This window comes from Octopus sinensis, linkage group LG10 (assembly GCF_006345805.1).
Source record: "Octopus sinensis linkage group LG10, ASM634580v1, whole genome shotgun sequence".
NCBI lineage: Eukaryota > Metazoa > Mollusca > Cephalopoda > Octopoda > Octopodidae > Octopus > Octopus sinensis.
This window is the reverse complement of record NC_043006.1, coordinates 41,013,055-41,033,054: the sequence shown is the minus strand read 5'-3', so window position 1 is coordinate 41,033,054 and position 20,000 is coordinate 41,013,055. Positions and strand designations below refer to the sequence as shown.

General features: G+C 34.9%; 1 protein-coding gene and 1 long non-coding RNA gene across 2 annotated transcripts in view; both read left to right on the top strand.

Moving 5' to 3' along the window:
* Window positions 1-20,000, top strand: part of LOC115216191 — a 48,792-nt gene that overhangs the window by 15,403 nt on the left and 13,389 nt on the right. The window lies entirely within an intron of this gene.
* LOC118765107 overlaps window positions 4,400-20,000 on the top strand; it is a 17,654-nt gene continuing 2,053 nt past the window's right edge. The window contains exon 1 of the long non-coding RNA XR_005000956.1: window positions 4,400-4,411. This is a non-coding gene — a long non-coding RNA (uncharacterized LOC118765107). The remainder of the gene's footprint in view (window positions 4,412-20,000) is intronic.

Below are 20,000 nucleotides of genomic sequence, written 5' to 3'. Positions count from 1 at the left end.
TGAGTAGGCTATAAATTACCTGATGCCTTACAACAAATTATCCATCTTATCCCTATACCTATATATATATATATATTATATATATATATATATATATATATATATATATATATATATATATAAATCCATACACACACACACCTACATATATACAGACAGACGACAGACGTACATACAAGCATATGTAAAACAAATTTTTCTGTCTCTCGTAAGCCACAAATCTCCAACCCTATATAAATACCAGAAAGGTTTTCATGATATTATGTTTATATTTGTTATTCTTTGCAAGAACTGACCATTTCCATAGAAAATATGCAAGATTATCCACAAGTGAATTTAAAGGACGCTACAATCAACACCCGCACTCCTTCGAGTTCACGAAGCACAGTAAAATCTATTTCCCTACTCTGTTTCATGTAGAAGCTTAAAAAACAAAGACATGATTTTCCTATTGTAATTTGCAGTATCATCAATGATCTCTCCCTATACTGCATATTCTGGTAGATTAAGTAGCTCTCCAGACTAAAATCTACAAATGTTGAAGCATCATTCAACATATATATCCTCAAAGAATTAGGTTTGCTTCGCAGAAGGTGTACGTCAATCTAGTTCGACAATATTGCAAATTATAAAACATAAATAAACGGGTTAAAAACTGAGGGACGTGCTCAAGAATTTTCGATTAATTTAAATCTCCTTCATCGCGGGGAGCATACTTTTTTCCGTATATAGAATAAATTGGAGAAGAGAACCAGACAGACAGAGATTAATAAAAAAGGAAATTAGTACCCTAAATGAATATAATGGATCGTCGATAGATAGTTTGAAGAAATATGTTATTAGACAGAAAGGGAAATTAATAAAGAATGCTAAGTCATTTGCATTCAGAATGGTGCAAAAAATGTAAGAAAGATAAAGATGTTATTGAATTACTAAATGATTAAAGGAAAGGAGGATTATGAATTAAAACTAAAATACAATTTGTAAAGTGCAAAGGGTGGAGGCGCATGGCTTAGTGGTTAGGGTGTTGAACTCATGATCGTAAAGTTGTGGTTTCGATTGCTGGACCGGACAATGCGTTGTGTTCTTGAGCAAAACACTTCATTTCACGTTGCTCCAGTCCACTCAGCTGGCAAAAATTAGTAATCCTGCGACGTCCCATCCAGGTGGGGAATTTCTACGCCACTGAAACCGGGAAACCGGCCCTTAGGGCCTGGCATGGCTCGAGAAGGAACATTTATTTATTAAGGTGCAAAGGTGTAATTGAAAAGACAGGATAAACTATGATGTTATTATTAAAGCCTTGGAGAATGAGCTTAATTTTTAAAGTGGACAACAATACCAAGAATTGGTATGGATAGTGTAGGATAAATACGGTAGTTCAATATTGATGAAAAATACGTAAATAAATTTATCAATAGGTACAGCGTTAAGATAATAAAGTGACAATGAGAATTTTATGTTAAAGAACTTATGTTCGATTGACAACTTGTTTCTCTGGGAGTAGTCGAATAATGTAGACCCCTCTGATGATAAACCAGTAAGAGTCGAAAATCGATTAAGGGTTTCTGTCATTTTTCGATATTGGAGAAATGAATAAATTCCATATATCTAAATGCCCACCCTATAAGTTTACATATAAATGGTTCGATTAGATTCGGGTAGGCGATGGGGCACAGTGAGTATCTAATTTTATATGCGAAAGAAATTCTAAAGTACAAATAACTAAGTTGTGAAAAATAAGTAAAACGTAGAAGGTTTAGTAAAATAATATACTCTCTTTTTACTCTTTACTCTTTTACTTGTTTCAGTCAACAATTTCTGAAAATAACAAACTTTTATTCCTTTATTCTCTTACTTGTCTCAGTCATTTGACTGCGGCCATGCTGGAGCACCGCCTTTAGTCGAACAAATCGACCACAAGACTTATTCTTTGTAAGCCCAGTACTTATTCCATCGGTCTTTTGTCGAACCGCTAAGTTACGGGGATATAAACACACCAGTATCGGTTGTCAAGCAATGCTAGGGGGACAAACACAGACACACAAACATACACACACACATACACATATATACATATATACGATGGGCTTCTTTGAGTTTCCGTCTACCAAATCCACTCACAAGGCTTTGGTTGGCCCGAGGCTATAGTAGAAGACACTTACCCAAGGTGCCAGGCAGTGGGACTGAACCCGGAACCATGTGGTTGATAAGCAAGCTACTTACCACACAGCCACTCCTGTGCCTACATATCTGAATAAGATAACATAGTAGAAGTCTTTGGATAAGTAATAACAAGAAATGTGTTACAGGTAAGTTATATAGATCGTATTAATGAAAATAATATTGAAAATACGATAGAAATAATGATAAAAGTAATGAAGATTAAGAAGATAAAATATTTGGAAACGTTTAGTGGTTTTAAAATTTCAATGAATACAGAGTGAGGCACTTTCCTAATGGTGATTCACGTTTGCACATCAGTGAAAATTATTTCCAAGTTCCCTTTAATATATAACTACAAGAATTCTCAATTCTGGTTTCTGGTCTGGTTTTCAACAAGATATTCCAGTTTCTATTATAAGTGGTAGATTTAGCTTTCAAATCCCTGATGTCGCTAGATAATAAATTTGTCTCTTTAGAATTACTGAAAGAGTAGATAGATGAGTGGTTCTTAAATTTGAAAGGATCTGAAGTTTTTCTGAAGTGAACAGCGAATTAATTTCGTCCTTAGCTTGGTAATTCAAATTTGAGGTATCATTGACTCAGTAGAAAAGTTGCATTAGTTTGTGAATGAAATAATATTGTATTTACACAGTCTTGAAAGTTTTGAGGTAGCAATATTTTAATCAAAATTAGGGGTAGCAGAATATATGATTTTAATAGTATTTCTATTAAAAATTTGGTAATATGCTGTTTGATGAGAAAATGTTTCTTGGGTATTTCTTAATTGTTATGCGACTTTGTCTAGCTATGTATTGAAAAACGGATTAAACCAACTGGCACTGTTTCTTCAAATTTAAATGTAAAAATTTTATGAAGATATTTAATGACTTTTTTATGTACAATTTTAAACAACTTTTGGACATGGCATTTATATAAAATCGAAAAGAATTTCTGATGATTTTACATTAGCAGAATTTTCGACGGTGTAAAAAATAATCCTCAGATTTTAATTTTTCTTGAAATGGTCTGCAGTTTGGAAGTTGCAGATATTTGAGGAGAAATGTCCATTACCTCGATGAAGACCACTCCAGTCACCTGGAAGGACATTTTAAAGTTGTGTAGTACATACAGGCCCTGTATGTACACGACGGGTTTTCACAGTTTCCGTCAACCAACTGTACTTGCCAGGTATATAGTAGAAGATATTCCCAAAGGTGTCACACAGTGGGACTGAACGCAAAACCATGCGGCTGCAAGCAAGCTTTTTAACTACACAGCCAGGTCTTACACGTATTTATACAATATTTATTTAAAAAATGGGAAAATATATTTTCAAATAATGTTGTAGAGATGATTCGCTTCACTCTGCTACTACTCAAAGTATTCTCACTATGTGCGATCCTTCTAGAAGCAAAACTTTGAATCTTTTTCGCGAATGAAGGATATCAGCAACGTGCGATTTTGAGTAATTATACCTTAGATTTGAACATTTGCATGTATCTGTACGTTAATCTGTGTGCGTGTATGTGAATCTGCGTGCGTGCGTGCGTGCGTGCGTGCGTGCGTGCGTGCGTGCGTGCGTGCGTGCGTGCGTGCGTGTGTGTTTGTATGCGTGTGTGCGTGCACGTGTGTGAGCGCGAGTGTGTGTGTGAGAGCTCGAATGTGTTTGTTATTCTTCGTGTTATCGTTTTTACCTCGTGTAAGGTGACGAGCCCGGTAGAATTCTGACTCTTTGCCTTCTGGTTTCGAATTCTCTTGTGGTTGACATTATCTTTAAATCTTTCTACATCGATAAAATAAGCACCAGTTGAACACTGAATATCGATGTAATCGACTCACCCCTCACTACCACCTTAAAATTACAAGCCTTGGGTCAAAATTTGAAACTATTACGTTTTCTCTTGTCTGAGAAAATGGCCGACCACGATCTTGATAATTGTTATAATGATACTGCTTACGTCAAAACAAGCAAAACAAAACCTTCACATATAGGACACACATGGTTAAGTTCATGTTTTGGTAGATACATGCTACATGCAGACAGCTCAGCGTGTTTCTACTATACTCTTACGCTTCTTTGGTTCTCAACAGTTATAGCTGTTGATGTAAATTAATATTAACTCTTGTCGAAATGAAAACATTATTCTTCAGTAAAAAAAAAACTATGTCAGTTTCTGACGTACAGACTCACTAACACACATGTACTCACACATTCACACGCATAAACACATACAACTATGCGTGTGTGTATACATATATATGTATGTTTGTATGTATGTATGTGTATATATATACATATATATATATACACACACATATATATATATATATATATATATATATATATATATGTACATACACACACATATATATACATGCATGTGTGAGTTTGAGTTTCTTCGTGTGTATGTGTATGTACATATATATATGTGTGTATATATATATATATATATATATATATATATATATATATATATACATACATACATATGTAAATATGTATGTGTGTGAATATGCAAATATATATATATACATATATACATACATGCATATATATATATATATATTCGTTCATTTATGCTTGCATGGTCTATGGATATATGCATACGTACATGTATACTTGCATGCTTACATACATATATGTACATAGACACATGCGTAAATATAAACATGTTTACATTTTATGACCTGCACAAGAACCATTTTTAAAGAGAACACCAGACTGCTGTAGAAGACAGATATATATTACATAATTACGTCAGTAATGAATCGTTTGTACATGTTAAACAACCTGTTACATTTGTGGAATAGGATGCATATCAGTCGCAATAATATATACAATGCAAAATAAATAAATTCATATCTGATAAACATTCGGCAGTACTTTATGAGTATTAGGAAAATGATTTGTTAGACTTGTAATTTTATCCTATGTGCTGTATTATATCCGTAAGATTGAATGGTTTCAGTGAAAAATGAACTCAAAAACACACATTCTATAGTAATAATCCTTGAATGAGGACAATGATTCTAAGATCACAGAGGAAACATTTTTGTCAAGGATGTCATCCTTAACTTCAATGTAAAGCGATTTTGCTTAGATACGACTTTAGTCAAGATACTTCTACCCCTAACGTATGCCATCACTGAAGAAAATTTCTGTCTAAGACATACATCCGATCAGAAGAGTTTTTACATTAAATCAAACAAATCTCCAATCAAGAGATACTCCTCCAAAGAAGAGAGTTTCCGCACCGGGATGGTCAAGTCTTTCATCAAAACATTTCCTCACGAAGACACGCCTCGATGTTGTTCAACATGAAAACACACCTCAATTCACTAAAGCTCCGCACAAGAACAACTTTCAAGCAAGGCAGACCAAGATAAAGACACGCCTCTAATATAAGCAGTTTTATTCAGACATGAATTTAATCAAGCCAGTTCTACGCAAAGACACGCCTCAGTCAAAGCAGATATACAAGAAGACCTGCTTCAATCAAGAGAACTTCACACATAGACACACCTCTAACCAGGACACAACTTGCCAAACACACGCTTCTAAGTAGTTCATACCCAGACTATGACATGTCTTCAATCATGATACACCTATCTACGCAATAATCAGCACGAAGCAAGACAGCCCTACATTAAGACATGGTTCTAATCAAGATAGATTCGATCAGTTCAAATCTTTCGAAAAACAGATTTGCGGGATCTAAAGTACGCTTGTGCAGAGAGTATGGACACTTGCATAAAAAGAAGCTCTATCGATGTTAAGTTTTACAACCTATAAACTTTCGTGTATATTTACAGTCTTTTCTTTGATCTGTGAATCCGCATATATAAAAAATTACACTGAGGAGATTCTTGCCCACAAACAATAATTTTATTAAGGGCGAGAATCGAAACATTTCTATGTAATTTATATTTTATATTTATTATTCATCATATTATGTTATAATATTATTGGGTTGGTGCATAATTATTGCGGCCTTTTTTTTTTTTTCAATAAACTTTATTCAAGAATAACAATAGCAACATTTAACAAAAACATCTTTAAATGACGGTCTGACCGTCTTCCATGCAAATGGGAAGCAGTAATTGAAGTATATGGTGAATATGCTCCGGAACAATCATTTAAAGATGTTTTTGTTACATGTTATTGTCTTTGTTGAATAAAATTTGTTGAAAAAAAACCGCAATAATTATGCACCAACCCAATATAAGCAAATAATATAATGTAATATTATGCTAATAAATTTTAAATTTCAATTTTTGAATTAGCAATTGTTATATATATATGTGTGTGTGCATGTATGACATAATATATATATATATATATGTATGTATGTATGTGTGTGTGTGAATATATATATATAAATGAATAGAAAAGGATATATATATATACATCCTTTACTCTTTATTATTTTACTTGTTTCAGTCATGTGACTGTGGCCATGCTGGAGCACCGCCTTTAGTCGAGCAAATTGACCCCAGGACTTATTCTTTGTAAACCTAGTACTTATTCTATCGTTCTCTTTTACCGAACTGCTAAGTTACGGGGACATAAACGCACCAGCATCGGTTGTCAAGCGATGCTTGGGGGACAAACGCAGACACATGAACATATACACACACATACATATATATACATATATACGACGGGCTTCTTTCAATTTCCGTCTACCAAATCCACTCACAAGGCTTTGGTCAGCCCGAGGCTATAGTAGAAGACACTTGCCCAAGGTGCCACGCAGTGGGACTGAACCCAGAACCATGTGGTTCGTAAGCAAGCTACTTACCACACAGCCACTAGTATATATATATATATCTATTCAAATTTTAAAAGAACTCCAAAAATTTCTGAAGTTACAAATTTTTCATTTAAACTGAATTTAAAGTAATACCATATTGGTAGGGCACCAATAAATGCTTTATTATTATCGCTCCCTAAAATCTGGGGCCACATACCCAATTAGCCCTCTGCAGGAGCTAGCTTCAAAGTCTGAGCGAAGTGCGGCTTTTAAGCTAGTGTTTAATAAAGAAAATCTTACTCACACATGTATAAAGGAGATTCGTAGCAATATATAATTCTCTGCAGGCCCAAGGGCTGAAATTTTGGAAGAATGGGCAAAACGATTACATCGACTCCAGTTTGTTAATATAAACTTACTTATGATAATCTGATTTTTTAGTATATACCGTATTTGATGGCCTATAAGATGCACCCAAGCCTAGGCTGTGCTTTTGTAAAATAAATTATCACTAAAATAATGTTTTAATTCCTCCTACTTACCTCTATAACTTTATGCTACTACCAGTAATTATAAGCAATTTATTTCATCCACATTCGATATAAACATACCGTAGGCGATTGTTCACCAATAGATGGCAACACACATTTTGTAAATATACATACCGTTTTGAGCGAGCTTTGGGCCAACATTGATTGCACTGGACGCTGGAGGATTTTTAAAGCCATTTTGGTGTTAAAAAAACTGCGTCTAATAGGCCATTAAATACGGTAATAGTTTGCGCTTGGTTTCTATAATCACAATTATTTATATTTACAATTTGTTAACTTAATGTTCGATATTCAAAACAAATCATTTTTAATAATATGATTAATTAAGAATTTGTCATTGGTATGTTAATTAGAGTGATTTACTATGTAATTAATAAGTTAACTGAGGAAATACTAATTGAACTGGTACTTATTTTATCAACCTCAAAAGATGAAAAGCGAAGTTGACCTCGGCGGTAGATACATGTAATAATGAAAGAAAAGTGTTTTGCTATTCTTGTGATTGGCAGAATACTGTTCATTCACAAATATTCAAAATTTGCCCTAGAATAGGTCAATATAGTTCATCTTCAGTTGTTCATCAGACTGCAACTTGCAAAATTCTTTCTGTTCTCTTAAAGTCGAATTCTTGGAATGAGTAGAATGCAGAATATAGTTTTTTTCAATTGTAGAGGAAAGGAAATAATGTTCGATTATTCAACAGTCTTTTCGAATGGATTTCAATAAAAAATCCATCTAGAAAGGCTTGAAGTCGATACATTTCATCACTTATAATCCCCAACGGTATCTGAAGCATTCCAAGATTTCCTTCTGTATCATAATTTTTCTATAGTTTCTGTTTTCTCTTTAAATCTTATTACTTGAAGCCCGTACATTTTCTCCGGGGCCATGAAAGACTTCTTCAACTGATTCATATGATAAAAAAATGTTTGTGAAGAAGGCTCGCCTCTGGATATTATTTTTCATTTTCAAAGAATTTGACAAACTTTGGTTTATTATTTTCTGAAAAGTATTCTTGTAATTCACTTTTCAGCTCAAATATCCAGGAATATTGAAAAATTCTAATCATCAATCATATTTCTCTTTATCGAAAGATATTTATATTCTTTGTTCAGGTTTAAGCTCAGATTTTTTTAATATATAATCTGGAGTGAACTGTGCTTCGTTACAAAAAATTGACCATCTTATAGTTACATCAAAATCGTTTACGAATTAAATCCCCAAGAGGTTCTAAATCAACACCTCTCTGAGACGTTTATCAGAAAATTGATTCTTCATCATCAGGCTTATCAGAGTATATTAAGATAACATTTTTGCCCTTGTTTTGCAAGAGAAACATGCAATCGTAGGAGCCAATTCTTCCAGAGGAAACCTCTTGTTTCTATATATATCAACCTAATACAAAATATATCTATTTTGTTTATCTCGTACAATTTTTTTTTACAACAGTTTTGAATTTCCCCTCATTAACAAATTTTACGAAAGCTACAACCAAAATTTCACTGGTAAGATCAGTTGACACGTGGATTGAAAATTTTCTATTTTTCAGATTATCACGCGCAAGACTTCTTCAGCGTTATGTGATATGTCAACATTAGTTAACATATTGTATTGCTTGAAAGTGGAACATTTTAAATTTCTTGTTACTTCATCAAGTCTCAGTACTTCACCCACCATAATTTTATATCCAGGCAATATTAGGCTCACTCCAACTGTGTTGCTTTTCTCTGTAATAATTTCTGCAACCAAATGACTTTTTTTGTTGGGCTTTTTCACTGACACCGATTTCAATTACAAAAGCTTTACCCTATTTTGAATTTCTTTTAGACTTTTTATATAATCATTTTATATTTTTCACGTGACTGTACATTTTTGTGAGGTACCTTTCCAATTTTGCGGGAACCATTGTTGCATTTGAAAGTTGTCTGTCACAGACAATGCACAATGGAATCGAACACCATTGTTCTCTTCATTTTTATATTGGTGTAAAGGTGTTTATCAGAAAATTTATTCTTCATCACTATGCCTATCAGAATATTCTTGATGCGTCCTCATAAAAAAAACGCCATAAGGAATGATCAGAATGGTCAGGTAATTCCTAAGAAGTAGAAAAAGAATTTTTTAAGATATCAATAAGACCAATGAAACTGGTGCAAATACAAACAGCAGAATTAATGTATGAGTTAAGAGGATAAGAGAGAAGGCGATAAAAAGAGAAAACAATACAGAAAGGAAATTACTATTTGTAAATCTCAGAACGAGAGATATTCAGCAACAGTCATCATCATCATCCTAGTCAGGTGTCGCACTATGCGATGCTGTGGTCATCGCGATGTCTTGCCACCTTCTCCCGTCCTCTACCCCATGGACAGCTGAGAATAAAAACAATCCTGTGGCTGCGATGTCTTTCAGCCAAGAAGCGGTGGTCTGCTTCTTTTACGTCTGCCGTTCACCTTGCCAGTTATGATCGTTCGCTCAAGTTCATCCCGGCGCATGACGTGGCCAAAGAACCATAGCTTCCGCTTCATGATATTTCGCCGAAGCGTCATCTTGCAACTGAGCTGTTCTAGTACCCAGTTGTTCGTCCTTCTCTCCGTCCACGACACTCTAAGGATTCTGCGGTAACACCACATTTCAAAAGCGCTCACTCCTTTCTCATCTGCCTTCAACATTGTCCACGACTCGCAACAGTACTTTGGAGTAAATATTATTTGCCAACATAACATGATAGTCCTGATTTAGGACGAATGTTGCTGTAATTTAGCCCCATGAGACATCGTCTCCTGCTAGCTACATGATACGATCTGTGTCCTTATATTTTCGAACAAGGGAAACTAGCACCCCCACTCGGAAATCGCGATACACAGATATTGTTTTCAGCTGAGTGGGGGTGCTAGATTCCATTATTCGAAAATATAAGGACACAGATCGTGTCATATAGCCAGCTGGAGACGATGTCTCTTGGGGCTAAAATAAAGCAACATTCGTTCTAAACCAGGACTGCCATGTTATGTTGACAAATAATATTTACTCCAATACACAAAGGGTTCAAACAATCACCTGACACCAGAACCTTACTTTGTGACTGTGTGGTAAGCAAGCCCAGCAGTGACTGTGTCGTAAGTAGTTTGCTTACGAACCACATGGTTCCGAGTTCAGTCCCACTGCGCGGCACCTTGGGCAAGTGTCTTCTACTGTAGCCTCGGGCCGACCAAAGCCTTGTGAGTGGATTTGGTAGACGGAAACTGAAAGAAGCCCATCGTATATATGTATTTATATATATGTGTATGTGTGTCTGTGTTTGTCTCACTCAACATAGCTTGACAACCGATGCTGGTGTGTTTACGGCCCCGTAACTTAGCGGTTCGGCAAAAGAGACCGATAGAATAAGTACTGGATTTACAAAGAATAAGTCCCGGGGTAAGTTTAATTTCAGTAAGTTTAATTTCAGCCCCATTATTATTTGAAAATGAATTAAAATTCACACACTCACAGCAGTTCTTCAAAAAATTTGTGCGCATAAATTAAAACAAAGAAGATGCAATCCGGTGCATCAAGTAAAGTACCCAATAACCTACTCTCTCAAATTCTCACTCCCGCTAATTAATAAATAATTATGAATGACAACTGTCTAATTAGTCAATTAAACTTTCAAAATTGTACGATGTGTTTAAAGCTTAACTGAATAGGTTTAAGGTATCCATAAAACATATAAATAAATGAATTTCAGCTGCTGCCTCTAGTCCTCCAGAGCAATAGAAAACTGGATATCCATATCGTTAACAGACATGATACTATTCCCTTTCCATATATATTAGTTAATTGAATTGCGTAAATTTCTAGAAATATTCAGAAATGGGCAACCTTTCTCTAATTTCATCATTTTTTTATTTGATTCAGTCATTTGACTGCGGCCACGCTGGAGCACCACCTTTAGTCGAACAAATCAACCCCAGGACTTATTCTTTGTAAGCCTAGTACTTATTCTATCGGCCTCAATTGCCGAACCGCTAAGTGACAGGGACATAAACACACCAGCATCGGCTGTCAAACGATGGTGTGGGGACAAATAAGAACAACAAATGCATGCATATATGTTTGTGTGTGTGTGTGTGTGTGGTGTGTGTGTGTGTGTGTGTGTATGTCTGCGTGTACGTCTGTGTTTTGTCCCACGACCGTCACTTGACAACCGATGGTGGTGTGTTTATGTCCCCGTAACTTAGCGGTATATATATATATATATATATATATACCGCTAAGTTACGGGGACATAAACACCCAGCATCGGTTGTCAAGTGACGGTCGTGGGACAAAACACAGACGTACACACAGACATACACACACACACACACATATATATATATATATATATATATATATATATATAATTGTTTATAATTTTCACTTTTAAAGGTATTTTAATATGCCGGCCACTTGATGAAATTTTGGAAAATTCTATCCTATATTAGAAGTATATACATACATACATATATATATATATATATATATAATATATATATATATATAATATATATAATATATATATATATATATATAGAGAGAGAGAGAGAGAGAGAGAGAGAGAGAGAGAGAGAGAATATATAGAGAATATAAGTACTAGGCTTACAAAGAATAAGTTGTGGGATCGATATGTTGAACTAAAGGCGGTGCTCCAGCATGGCCGCAGTCAAATGACTGAAACAAGTAAAAGAATTTTAAAAATCCGTGTGTGTGTATGTGTATACGACAAGCTTCTTTCAGTTTCCGTCTACCAAGACACTTGCGCATGGTGCCACACAGTGGGTCAGAACCCGGAACCATTTTTTGGGGATGCATGCTTCTTATCACACAGCCACCCCTGTTTAATTTTTAAGTTTATATGTTCATTTATTTATTTGTAATTTGAATTAAACTTTTTAGCAGTTTCATAATGTACAATATAAATAGAGAATTAGAAAGAATGATATTTCTATTTTTTGAAAACTGGTGGATGTATTCCACTGAATTTAGGTAAACAATCATTCGATCAATCGGTCAGAAGCGACGCCTGCTGGGTTCGGCTACTCCACATTGATAAGAGGCAACTACCTCGAAACTAATCTGTGGAAGCCAATCCAGCAAGGGGAAGCTGCTGACCTCCCCTGTCGAAGGTTATAATGGATACAGGTTTGTGTGTCACATAGCTAGCTAGAGGCGATGGCCTCTTGGAGCTAATCAATGGCAGCATTCCTCCTATTTTTCTGGACTGCCATGTTAGCTTGGCGATAATTATTAATATAAATACCATATGTAATAAATAACTTTTTTATACATAATATTTAAAATTCAATTCGGAAAGAATCATTCGCGTGCCCATCTAATATCTAGCAGCCATATTGAAGATAAAGGATTAAAATACTTCAAGAGATTAAATAAATCATGAAACTGTCTTTGAAAGGATTAGTAGTGTTCAATCCATCAAGCCGCAAAGCCGATTTAAGAAATTGCATTTTTAGGCATTTACCTGTGCAAAATATCTTCATTAAGTTTTCCTAAACGTCCATACTTGTTCTAAGACTTCTAGTTAGTCTTTGTTTCATACGTTCTGATTAATATAAAATTTCCCTTTAATAAGTCCCAAGTTGAAGAAAATTGAGAATGTGTGTCTTGCATGTATCATGGATAACTAGGACTCCGTCGGTTACAATGACAAGGGTTCCAGTTGGTCCGATCAACGGAAAAGCCTGCTCGTGAAATTAATGTGAAATGTAGCTCGCTGAGCACTCTACAGACACGTGTATCCTTAACATAGTTCTCGGGGAGATTCAGCATGACACAGAGTGTGACAAAGCTGGCCCTTTGAAATACAGCTACTATTAATTTTTGCCAGCTGAGTGGACTGGAGCAATGTGAAAATAAAGTATTTTGCTCAAGAACACAACACGTCGCCGGGAATTGAACTCACAACCTTGCGATCGTGAGCCGAATACCCTAACCATTAAGCCACGCGCCTTCAAACACCAGGGAACTATGTCCTGCGAACCACATGATACACAAGACAAGCAAAGGGTTAATTAAAACATTGTTTAAGACCAAAATCCCCTACGATTCCTCTTTAAGGGGTTTCTTGTTCTGTAGGGTCTCTTTACTACCTACAGATGCCAAGATTTGTTTCCTTTATGGAATATACCATGCGTGTATAATGATATCACAGATATAAGCGTAAACATTATCCAAAAGTTCATTTGAAAATAATTAACCGATTTCTCGCTATTTCTTACGTAACCCATAACTAACACTCGCAGATCCCTCGGGTTACAAGAAACCTCGGTTGAGAAACAGCGGAACAGAGCCTCCGTGTTTTGAAACAGTGCCAGCTATGAAGCGTGTTTTACCATTTATTTTTCATTTATTTATTGTAATTGTATGCACATATAGGCATGTATGGTTATACGCATACGTGTGTGTATATATATCGGTATGTATATCTGTATGTGTATATATCGTCATGATTTATGTATACAAATGTATGAATTTATACGTATCTATGCATGTATGCATGTGTGTGAATGTGTGTGTATGCGTGTGTGTGTGTGTGTGTATGCGTGTGTGTGTGTGTGTGTGTGTGTGTGTTTATATTTATATGTGGATGGAAGAATGAATAAATGAAAGTGTGAAGATAGGATGAGTATATTATGCGTACGCATCAATAAACGTATATGTATATCATATATATGTGTGTATGTGTCTGAATATAGCTATTGGTGCATGTGTATGTATGAAAGAATGTATGATATATGGAAGCACAGGTGAATGTGTGTGTGTGTTATATTTTTCTTTTCCGATTTTTAAAGCTAATTTTGACCGACTTTCTCCACGATGGCAATTTTCTGAAGAAAAATGTAAACGGTAGAGGCAGTTGTTTTTGTTTTTTGGGGGATGAGGGATAGGAGGCGGTCATCATTTGCCCAAAACAAAAAGGCTATTTAAGTTTTATTTTCTTGCAAACTTTTATTCTTACAGCTTATCTGATCTCTGTATCGTTTTAATTATAAAAACTATGTACTTTCTGCAAAGACCTAAAACCTATCCCAAATATTTTAGCAAGAGCTGCTGGATTTACAAGCTCTTCATCCATAGATGCTTTCTTCCTCTCATATCTTTTACCGTACTGACGTCACGAGAGCGCAAACTACCACAAGAGAATATGTTTTCTTTGCGGTGAGAGTCGTGTCTGGTGGTCCCAAACAAAAATTATCTGGTCGTCTGTATTTTCGTTTGTTTACTATCTTTACTTCTAGATTCCACCAATATTCTTTCGATTCATCGCTCCCATTATATTCATATTTATATTTCATTTTATTCATTTATTTTGGTTTCATAATTAATTCCAGGCTTCTCTGGCTACCATATCCTGTCTTATGGGAATGTAATATCGTTAATGCTATTCTCTCGCGGATGATTCGCAATGACGTGGCTAATGATTTCAATTTGGATTTGACTGAGTCTACATTTCTTGCTAGCAGATGACTTCTTTAGCGTATAAGCACTTGCTGGGGATTTCATTATCTTCGATTTCATGGGGAGAAAACTTCAGTTTGAGGTGTTGCAAATTTGTCGGTATTCCATGTCAAGTTTTTTTTAAGGGGTTTGTTCCTTCTAGAGTTCTTTCTCGGTAATTCTTGAACACATATTCAACATTCTCTCTGATATGGTCTATTTTTCGATTTTGTTGTGTTAAATGGGATTTCCTAATTCCTTTGAGACAGACCAGTGCCAATGTTCATTTCATATTTGTCTTCAAGTTCATTAATTATCACAATAATGTTTTTATTTTCCAGTTCGCGAACGTAAGCTAAGTAGTTACAGATTTTTATCTCTAACGGAGATACTGTTTCAGTGCTACGTACTAAATCTCATGTGATTTTAATACAGATTTAAGGTGCTGACAGTTCTGATAAGCATAGTTTATGTATTTCTTTGCGGGTAGTCATCTCGCTCTTGTTTATGGGACCTTCATAACTGACTTGATACTTGTAGTCCCCATCCGAATGCAAAAGCTGTACTTTCAAACTATTCATGGCAGATGAGATTTGGTCAAGTCTTACTTTTATTACTGTGCTGCTACCCTTACTCATACTTGATCTGGTGTTAAAATCTATCCGTTTTTTTCAAGTTTTTGTCTATTTAACACTATGCTGGTTGCTGCATTCTGGTCGTGGCTGTTAATAAAAGATTTGATCTTTTCTGAACTGACCACCATTTTGTACACTAATAACAGATCTAAAAACTACGACCTCTTTTGCCTATGTTGAAGGACGAGGAACTGATTACATAAAAGATAACGTAAAACCAACTGAAAAGAAAAGTACAACACAGAACTATGGAGAGCCAATGTCCTACCAGGAATCCTAATAGGGTATGTTGAGTATGACGTCATCTCCGTGAACAACCTGTAGCCTTCGATAAATGTCGGATAACCTGAAGCTCAGTGACGGAATCTTGCTTCTGCTTGAAACCCATTATTTTCCTGCAATGAAGAACATGAAAAAGAGTTTGTAAAGAAGAAAAGTTACTCTATTAACATGAGCAGTTGGAACGACTTGTGTCAGTTAATGCGAAAGTTATGCTCATTTTTGCATTACTTTAGGACATCTCTCGTAGTTTTCTCTCGTTTTATAATTAAGTTGGACATTTATCCTGACCAAACTCCATTTATATATTCTTCGAGAATATATATTTTATAATATATTATTATTAATATCAGGAAATCAATATTAGAAAATTCTTCAGAAAGATATATACGTGTGTAAAATAATTATTGTATTAAAAATATAAATATATATAAAAATATATGTTAATATGTATAAGTATAAATATATAGTGTATATGACAGCTTAAAACTTAATTCAAGACTTTTAAACTGTCATATATATATATTTATGTTTATACATATTTACATATATTTTTATATATTTTTTTATTTTTAATACAATAATTATTTTACACACGTATATATCTTTCTGAAGAATTTTCCAATATTGATTTCCTGATATTAATAATAATATATTATATAAAACATATATAATCGCTCGTATTAAATACATAAATACTTTAATAGTATGGATACTTTGATACAATAGAGCACTCAATGTAAATTCAGTATATGATATTCTCATTGAATATATTTAAGTAAAGATTTATTTTCTTCGAGAATGTCATAAGTAGGCCGATGTTCTTCTTCCTATCATTCATAGACTTGGCATATAATTCCAGGTTGCACACAATGAAGTTGTGTTCGTGTTTTTTACCCTCTTCAGCACCAATTATCCATTGTTCAGGTTTCAACAGGTAGCATTGAAAGTGCTAACATCACCAGAGACAGAGAGGCAATCTTTTTTAAATGACCCTCTGCGTTACATTATTCTGTTGATGATAACGCAATACTTCTTGAGACTCACTTCAAGATGGTGACCCGAAATGGAACTGTCAGGTTATCTATGACCTTATTTATTGTACCTGGAACATTAGAAATTTGCATAACTTTTCACAGTTCTGACGTCTCAGTTTTGCAAATTAGTTGTTCGGCACATCTCCAAACATCTTTCTTCCCAATTACTTGGGTTTTATTAGATTTTCTGCTAATGCCAACCAACTCTCCAGTCGTCGTCGTCTTCGTCATCTTCATCATCATCACCTTCGTCATCATCATCATTATCATCATCATCATCATCAACATCATCATCACGTTCTTTTTCTTCGTCTCTCTCGGTATCATTACCATGTCTCTTACTCGATAAAAATAAAATCTCTTTTGAGTGTGGCACTTTCAGTGGAGTGAGGTTGGGTGGTTATGAGTCCCCTCAGAAGTATTTACTTCTCTATAATAGTGGTCTAGGCGAGATTTTTTAACCCAGAACGCGCACGATTGGAATAGATACCACAAACATCTCGTCCACCACTTTGGACTAGTATTTATTTATCAACAACGAAATGATGAAAGGCACAAATAATTTTAAGCAGGACTTGCACAGAGCATGAAGAAATAATGATGTTGCAACGTCATTCTAAAGACTCTGCCAGTTCGTAGTCTTATTTTGTGAACTTCAACTAGCAAACATCGAGGGCTTATTGATAAAGATCGATTAGACAGCTTAGATTGAACGTCAGTATTCCACTATTTAGACCTTCTTTGGAGTCTTCCTACTCTAATTTTTTCTCTCTCAATCTTAAGGATATCATATTGAATACTCTATGCTATTGCTGTAATGCAGGGACAAAAGATTTTTTTCTTTCTAACGCACTGAATCTTGCTTAAACTCCTTTTTCTCACTCCTAATTTTCCCCTATAATGACTCCATAATTTTCTGACAAGTAGCTTCTTTTTATTATCTCTTTACAACTTTATAAACCACTAATTTTGACTGAATTATTTTTTCAACTCCTTTTCTCTAGCACCTGAGTTTCCCGTAAACCGACTTAAATGCAATAATAATTCATATGAATTAGATGATGAGGCATTTGGTCACATACCTGATACAAGTCCGTACCTTTCCCTGTAATTAACGTGTGTAGTCTCACAATGTTCTCGTCAATAGCCACGTGCCTGTACTTAACGGGTACTGTCCCAATCTGTTGTCTTTAGCAGCGCCATACCTAGCGAGGCATAGACAGTAAGGTAGCCGGTGCTGTATTCTTACCGGGGTCTGTGACGCCACGCGTCCGGTTGGACAGACCACTCTAGAACCAATAGACTAAGAATCATATGCACATAAAACAGACATGGAATAGAGAGGGGGTGTCATCGATGAAGTCACGAATGGCAGCGAAAGGACTTTAACAAACAGAACGATTAATCCAGCAATTGATTATCTAATCGTTTAAATAGTTAATCAATTGACAAATATAAAAAATAAAAGAAGTGAAATAGAACCAGTGCGTGTGTTAGCTGTTTGCATAATAATCCTCCTAAGATACAACATTTAAACACATTAAAAACAGGACTTAAATTCTTGATTCAATGCATACACGATGTTCCATTTTTACCATTTCCTAACATTACTTATTTTTAATATTTTCACTTTTTGTTGATGAGGAGTGTAATTATTTATTTGTATACGATAAGTATCGTCACAAAATTAATCGATTTCCATACATCAATAATCATATTACGAAGATGTACTTGCATAGCAAGTGACCTGACCTGAGATCGTGTACTAGAACGAAAACAATTGCAGCGTGGAAGGTGTTTATAAGCCATTTAAGATTCACTTCAACATTTAGATTTCATTTACCAATATATTTTCGTCGCTTTGAGACCGCGCCCTGATCACTGACAAAATTCTGTGTTCTTTTTCCAAATCCTTATTTACATTTTTTTTTTTAATTCGGAGGTGTACATATCAGACAAGTTAATTCATACCAGAATTTATGTTAAAACTAAAACGATTGCAAAGTGCAAAACACATATTAAACCATTCAAAAACGCACAAAAGCGTTTAACTTCCCTTAAATATTATTTGGTATCCAAATTTTCGTCGCACCAACTATGACCTGGTCACTGATGCGATTCCACGGCAATTTTGTTGTTTTTTTTTAATTCGCTTACTTTTTTAGGAAGATGTTTATAAACCATTTAAAAACACACAAAAACCGTTAGATTCACTTCGACATTTGAAATTTAATTTGTCAAAATATTTTCGTCGCTTTGAGACCGCGACCTGTTCACTGACAAAATTCTGTGCTGTACGAAATTTTGTCAGTGAACAGGTCGCAGTCTCAAAGCGGTCGAAAGTATTTTGACAAATTAAATTTTAAATGGCTTATAAACACCTTCCACGCTGCAATTGTTTTTGTTTCAGCGCACGATTTCAGATCAGGTCACTTGCTATGCAAGAACATTTCCGTAACACTTTTTTAGGATATCCCAGGTAATGATTTGCTGTTGAATTATTTAAACAAGTGTTAGTTGACTCAAATAAAGGAGGACATTATTGCAAATATTCACTACAATTTGGTTAACCAGTCTCACACAACTCAATGAATTCTCTACTAATGCTAATCAAAAGATGTCTGCCTTGTAGTAGAATACAAAAAGGATGATCATTTTATGCTCTTCACTCTATTAGCTCGTAGTTATTGCACATACTATCATCGCTGCTGCTATCGTTACTGTCATCTTGGTTCCATGGCAGTAACGTAGTAGTAGTAGTAGTAGTAGTAGTAGTAGTAGTAGTAGTAGTAGTAGTAGTAGTAGCAGCAGCAGTAGCAGTAGCAGCAGCAGCAGCAGCAATAAGATTATGGTTTGTTGCGATGCGCCGATACGTGGTTTTATCGTGGTTAATAGATATATCTGTTTTAGGAAAATATTTGAGCTGTGCTAATTGCGCTGTGTTCGCACTTTTGAAAATAAAATGCAATTATCACCTCGCTTTTATGTTTATTAAATATTGATCAGAAGCGTAATTTTATTTATTTTTTTTTTTTTTTTTTTTTTTTACCGTGGAATAATTTAATTTTTGCTTGGAAATACGTTCCAGGACAGATAATT